This window comes from Entelurus aequoreus, linkage group LG13 (assembly GCF_033978785.1).
Source record: "Entelurus aequoreus isolate RoL-2023_Sb linkage group LG13, RoL_Eaeq_v1.1, whole genome shotgun sequence".
NCBI lineage: Eukaryota > Metazoa > Chordata > Actinopteri > Syngnathiformes > Syngnathidae > Entelurus > Entelurus aequoreus.
Genome location: NC_084743.1, coordinates 51,018,384 through 51,025,957, shown reverse-complemented (window position 1 = coordinate 51,025,957; position 7,574 = coordinate 51,018,384). Strand labels below are relative to the sequence as shown.

At 34.8% G+C, this 7,574-nt stretch overlaps 1 long non-coding RNA gene across 1 annotated transcript; it reads left to right on the top strand.

The window, feature by feature from the left end:
• The first annotated feature begins 272 nt into the window (after positions 1-272).
• On the top strand, positions 273-6,882 carry LOC133663890 (uncharacterized). The gene is made up of 3 exons (XR_009828428.1): positions 273-356; positions 2,055-2,161; positions 6,741-6,882. It is a non-coding gene; the product is annotated as an uncharacterized LOC133663890 (long non-coding RNA).
• The last annotated feature ends 692 nt before the right edge of the window (positions 6,883-7,574 follow it).

The following is a 7,574-nucleotide window of genomic DNA, read 5'->3' as shown; positions in this document are numbered from 1 at the left end:
GTTTTACTGCCGTCTATCAGGCACCGTTTGGAAATAATTGAGGTTTGTAAATAAACATTTAAAAAATCTTTCATCCCTGCTTATATCAGCAGCTTATAGTCCGGTGCAGCTAATATATGTACAAATATTAACATAAAAATAAAAACAATTGGTCGGTGCAGCTTAAATACCGGTGCGCTCTATAGCTTGGAAAATACGGTGAAATGTATCGACGACAAATTTGTTGATAATAGTCGGTGACGTCATTGCTCGTGTCAGAAACAAACGTGAGCCAGTCAGTGCGGCCGATGACTGCCAAGAAACAGAAAGAGATAAATAGCTGTTAACACTGCAACAACACGGCGAGTGAAAACTATGTAAGTATGGGAACATTTCACCCTAAAAACATCAAAGTGAACTTAACTTTTCATGGTAGTATGTCTGTGGTGCGGGAGCATTTCAAGCAGAGGCTTGTCGGACATCTGAAGGTAAGATAGTTAGCTTGTTAGCTAGCTAGCTAACAACAGAGATAGAGAGTTGCGTGAAAATTTGCTTTAACTATCATTTTAGCCGAAGTCCGCCAGCTAAACTTTTTTTTTACATACATGTGTTCATCTTTCTATACATTACAAAATACATTGTCTATTTATGAAACACAGAAAGCTTCGGTGTTGTCTTGTGCAATTGTTGTGATTGCTGCTATTTTGACTGTCCTTTGTTTCCATAAAAACTAGATACTTAGTTATCAGCTCTTTCCCTGTCCTTGCGTTTAAATGAATAAAGGTTGAATTGTCATTTTTATTTTGTACCAGCCTAATGAGCAGCACAGTCACATAAATATTTCTGAAATAGTCATCATTTTTATTGTCTTTACTGTTCGTTAGCACATGCCTCAAAATACCTCAAAGCTTTACAGTCAGAGTAGTCGACTAATCGTTAAGATAATCGATCATTAGTCGACCGTTAAGATAGTCGTGAAAAATGTCTGAGGGGGCGTAATTGTCATAATTGAAAATATGTTAGTATTAAAGATAGTAGCACCAATTAATTTGGAATAAATACATGTTCTTAAGCACAAAAGCTGTCAAGCTGACAGATATAGTGTACACCGCACATCTTTCACATTAATTTGTGTTTTTTAAAACATGAAAAATGTGCGATATATATTGAATAATTTTGAAGCAAATATGTGCCTGGGTTCTTATTGATTAGTAATATTGTTGAATGAAAAGTTGAGCGACACTTTCACCATTTTCATAAAATTGTAAAAAAAAAAATCAAAAATCCCAAAAATTACTATACTCTTTAATTGTGTTCGTCTTTTTAAATGTTTAGATCACTTTTCAGACAATCAAACTAATACCAATACAGCTAGCTATCTTAAATGCTAAAATGACCATAGAAATATTAATATTTATTTGTTTTTATTTTAAAACATGCAAGGTACACTGCTATTTTTAAACATTGTGTTGGATCAATGGTAATGTCTACATAAAGACATTTAAATTAATGGAACAATTGCAGAAGAACACATAATTATATGTTTATATATAAATATATATATATATATATATGTATATATATATATATATATATATATATATATATATATATATATATATATATATATATATATATATATATATATATATATATATATATATATATATATATATATATATATATATATATATATATATATATATAAAGTCCACTCAACCAAAATTTCAGGACACCCCTGCAGTACCTCTGCAGACCCCCTGAAGGCCTCTGGCTTAGCATTATTTGACCCACATTAAATGGATTTAATGATGTGAAGAATATCTCCATGGCTTTAAATAACATTTAATTTTTTTCTAATTAAATGTTGAATAATTTCAAGTGTAAAAGGTGTGAACACCCCTGATACTTTATATGGCTCTAAAAAGATATATAATTGTTTTGCTCTTGATGGCTTCAGAGGGAGGTTTTGTAGGGCAGATGTAATGTCACTGTGCCCCGTGGTCCACCCAAACGCTTACCCCCCCTGGAGCCCCCCCTTACCCTCATTGCTCCTATCATTGTGCCTCTTCTAGCCTTCACTCGGCTCGCTCCTCATCTTCATTCCTCCTCCTCCTCCTCTTTGTGGGGGATAAGACTGGCCTTGAGTGTTCATTCCCAAGACACAACTTCTCACATGCAGGTGCAAGCACACACACACAATTACACACATTCACACGCACGCACACACAATTGCACAAGCACAATATGGAATTGTCTTATACCAACTTCAGTTTATTTAGGGACTGACATAAATTGAAACAAAGTGGTGTCTGCCCTGTCAATTTCGACTGAACAGCATCAGGGTAATGTTCCAATATCACAGCGTCTGGGTTGGTTTATCTTCTTTTATTATTATTATAGGCTGTCAGAAATGTATGAAATTGTACTGTTTTATGTCATTGCGATTGTAAGCTAGTGTGATAATGTTTAAGAAACAGTTCAACTTGTTTGCAGGACTTGAGGAAGGAGAATGCTGAGCCTGCAGTGTTTGTTTAGTTTTTGACAAGGACCTATTATACAGTTATTTGTTAATTAAATACATTTAATGCAGGATTTATCAATTTATCGATAGAGTTTATTTAAATTACTCTTCATTTTTGTATTATTCAATTAAAGTATTATGCATCATACATTTTGTGCGGTTTTTTTTTTTAAAATAATATTTATGTATTAATTTGATAGGGAAATCATAATACAGGTACTGAGAAAACAGACACTTTTTTTTGGTTCACTGAATAAAAACAACAACAACAACAACAACAACAACAAAAAGAGTTGAGGTAAGTGGAAAGGTTCATTGTCAACAGTGAGTTACATTTATCATATAATGTCTTTAATTTAGCTATGTAACTAATTATGCAGCCCCAGGTCAAGTCAAATTGTTTTGGTGTACCCCTTAGATTATATTACATTTTCTCTAAATCTAAGAAAAACATGAGGTCCTTAAGCCATAGAGAGGCCTTGGGGGCAAACTGTGATTTTCACTCCAATAAAATCATTCTCCGAGCTATTAATGATGCAAAGGCGATACTATCCCTAAAAGTCTGCTTAATTTTTTGATAGTTTGGTGGAATTCCAAAAATAGCTAATTCTGCACAAGGCGTCGATTTAAAATTGAGTGCATCTGCAAGATTTAGTACAACCTTTATAGTCATTGTAGAGCCCATCCATCCATTCATTTTCTACTGCTTGTCCCTGTCGGGGTGGTGGGGGTGCTGGAGCCTATATCCCAGCTGCACTCGGGCGGAAGGCGGGGTACACCCTGGACAAGTCGCCATCTCATCACATGGCCAACACACTAGGGCTAGCATACAATTTTGTTGTGTGCGGTCCTATTCAGTGCAGAAAAAAACAAACAAATAAAAAAAACTAATTAAATAAATAAATAAGAACAACTTTTCCTGGAGTGTACATTTAGCTGCCATGGGAAGAGTAATATTGCACTGTTAGCGTAATATTGCACAATGGTTTCAATTACAATTCATAAAAAACAACAACATTTCACATAAGGGAGATTGCACATATACAAACGTTTGTATAATAAATGTAGGGATGTCCGATAATGGCTTTTTGCCGATATCCGATATTCCGATATTGTCCCACTCTTAATTACCGATATCAACCGATACCGATATCAACCGATACCGATATATACAGTCGTGGAATTAACACATTATTATGCCTAATTTGGACAACCAGGTATGGTGAAGATAAGGTCCTTTTTAAAAAAATAAAATAAGATAAATAAATTAAAAACATTTTCTTGAATAAAAAAGAAAGTAAAACAATATAAAAACAGTTACATAAAAAATAGTAATTAATGAAAATGAGTAGAATTTACTGTTAAAGGTTAGTACTATTAGTGGACCAGCAGCACGCACAATCATGTGTGCTTACGGACTGTATCCCTTGCAGACTGTATTGATATATATTGATATATAATGTAGGAACCAGAATATTAATAAGAGAAAGAAACAACCCTTTTGTGTGAATGAGTGTGAATGGGGGAGGGAGGTTTTTTGGGTTGGTGCACTAATTGTAAGTGTATCTTGTGTTTTTTAACATTATTATTAAATATATTTATTATTTTTATTTTACTATTTACACAAAAAGGTAACCTCATACTCATTCAGTACAGAAAGGAATGAAACTATCAGTAACTATGGTGAAGAATTCCAGTAATTTAATTCCCCTCTGCTTCTTCCCGCTACTTTTTGAACATGTAGAACAGTAATCTTGCAATGTATAAACCAGTGGTTTTTAAACACTTCAGAAAACACTTGGCTCTCCAAGTACGACCATAATGACCAACATTAAAATACAGTAGCATAGTAGGCCTAAGTATTCAATAAAAACAAGGCAGAGGTTTAAGTTAACACACATATTTAATATTTTTGGCCACTGTACCATTACACACAGTGTGAACAGTAACACTGTGTTGAAATATTTAATTAAGGGATTATTTGGTGTACCACTAGCTGGAGCACGAGTACTACTAGTGGTACATGTACCCCATTTTGAGACTCCCTGGTATAAACCAAACTATTATTTAGTGGCGCCGCGTGTTTGTGTTGATTGCAGCGTCAAAGAGATAGTGGTTTGGAGTTGGTGACTATGTTGTTTAGTGCTGTGTGGGTGGGTGTTTGGTAAGATGCCATTAGCAAATAAAAGAGTGCAAATTCATAGCAAGGGGAAATATTTCTGAATATTTCCTGGTGCAACTCAAGCTCACCGCTATATGTTTGAGACTGGGTTTGGTTTTATGTGTTTCTCCTGAGGGCGCCCATCTGACGCACATATCCTGACCTGATGAGCAAAGCGCCAAGCACAAATAAATTTGAATGTTTTTTTCCCCCTCTTCATCCTTTAGGCGCCCCCTAAAGAATGCCGCCCTGGGCAGCTAGTACACTATTATGGCCCTGTAGCTAAAACCGCCCCTGTCGTTACCAGTAGCATTTTAGTTAGTTTTTTTAGTAACGATATTTCATATTTTAGACTTAGACTTAGACTTAAACAAACTTTATTGATCCACAGGGAAAATTGTTCCACACAGTAGCTCAGCTTCAAAGGATGGAAAGGGTAAGGATGGAAATGATAATGCAGGCATTAAGTAGACAAAAAATGTACCATAGTAGCAATATAAAGTATAACATATATGTAATATTTACATATTATTCATATATATATATATATATATATATATATATATATATATATATATATATATATATATATATATATATATATATATATATATATATATATATATATATATATATATATATATATATATATGTTGTAATTCGACCACATTATTTGCCAAGGGAGTTTACTTCTGTAATCTTCATCGGAGTGTACATCCCTCCTTCTGCAGACGAAGCTGCTGCTTGCGACACCAATAATGCCGCCGTTACTAGGCAACAGACCAAACACCCCGATGCCCTTGTTCTCATTTCTGGTGACTTTAATCATTTTCCTTTTTTTTAACAGATTTTTACCGCAGCTTTGTCTCAGTGTTTACATGTCTGAAAATTGCACTCGTGTAAAAGATTCCTACAAAATGGATTCACACTCAAGGAGACACAATTACATTTCCGTATTTTATTTTATTTTTACACGCGTGCAGGAGTTGCAGGAATTTCAGGGGATTGCATGTTTTGCCAGAACACCGGCTCCAATTTGAGAGTCAAGCTGTAAAAAAAAGCGTTGTCTATCCACAGTGCGAAGCCACTTCTACGATATGAATCCATGGCGAAAAGTTTTCTCCCACTTGAGGACTAGAGGGAAAAGAATGGCTAAGCATGCTACACACACACACACCGTGCAGGGCGACAAAAGAAGCTAACCGCTAAAGCTTCAGTGTAAAGTAGGGGTGATAGATCCAGATGTCGATACTATCGATACCGAGTGTAGTATCAGTATACTAAAGGGATTAAATCGATATTTTCCTTTTTCTTGTTCTTATTATTGCAGGATCATTTTTGTGGTTGTTTTTGGTATTGCTTACAAACCCAGGAGGTAAACATCTGAAGGAAGGCTTTGAGGGAATTATTTAGTTTTTTGTTTTGTTTGCTTATTGTGCACTATTTATTTTATTTTGTTAAAGAAAATGTATCTAAACTTTTAATGCCACAAATGTAATGCATTATATGATTTACACCAACACCAACAAATTCTAAATCTAATAGGATAAGCGTTATAAAAATGTGTTATTGTGTTTACTTTAGTTACTTTTGATCAAATATTTTCACTTCTATAAACTTTTGTCAAAGAATCAGATCCGAGGCTAAAAAAAACAAACTTGACGTGACATCCCTAGTTTTTAGTTGTAGTTTTTAATGGTACTAATTCAACAATATGTTTATGATCTTGGCTGTACGTTTGCATGTGATCTATTTTACTGAATAGTTCAATAATAATAATACATTGAGAAGTATTTGTTCCCTTATCCACTGACATAATTCAGCAATATATGCAACAATTGCTTGCAGCTCATGTATCTCATATATATCACACACACACACACACACACACACACGCACGCACGCACGCACACACACACACACACACACACACACACACACACACACACACACACACACACACACACACACACACACACACACACACACACACACACACACACACACACACACACACACACACACCTTTCCGTTTCACCTCACGCTGAACCTGTTCTCTGTTCAACATGAAAAAAGCAAAATAAACAGAGGAGGCGAGTCAGTGCCCTGCTACTACCACCACTGCAGTCGCTCACTGGGCAGCCTGCCCACCTACCAACCCACCGCCTTTCATGCACCAGGAGCCCCTCCTTGGACCCCTGCACCCCCATCTCTTCTCTCTTCTCACTTCTCACCTTCCATCTAACGCAGACACACACTATGTAAAATCAAACAAACATGTATAATAGCATATTTGTCATTGTACTTTTTTACGATGCACTATTTGTTTGAAATGAATGCAAGTGATTGCTGCAACAAATTCTTACATTGTCTTTATTTATTCTTTTTTTAGCTGATGAGAAAGAAAAAATAATATTCAGAAAAAAAATACACTGAACACAAACTCAGCAAGTTGACATTTGCTCCTGTGTTAGTTATGAATTAGTTATCAATGCTACTCCTATGCATATTTGTTGTTGTTATAAATGGGTGGCCAGCATTCTTTTTTATTTATTGGCTCGTGACTTTTTCAAAATAAAATAAAAAAAGATTTAACATTACATCACACTTTGAAACCGCTGAACGTCTCTGACAACAATTTTCTTTGCCAACAATACCTCAAAGCTGACATGTAAGCTGTTTTTATTGATACATGTTTATGGGTTATTCGGCTCTCCAGTAAAAAAAAATGTATGAACACACAACATGATTACAGCAACTGTAAAAATAAATATATTTTTCATGATTACAACAAATTTAATTTAAAACATTTACACAACACTTAAGCCCTTCAGTATATCAGTATGTGGAATTAAATTATGGAATGGATTGAGCAAAGAAATCAAAACAATGTACTAATTTAATCCACTT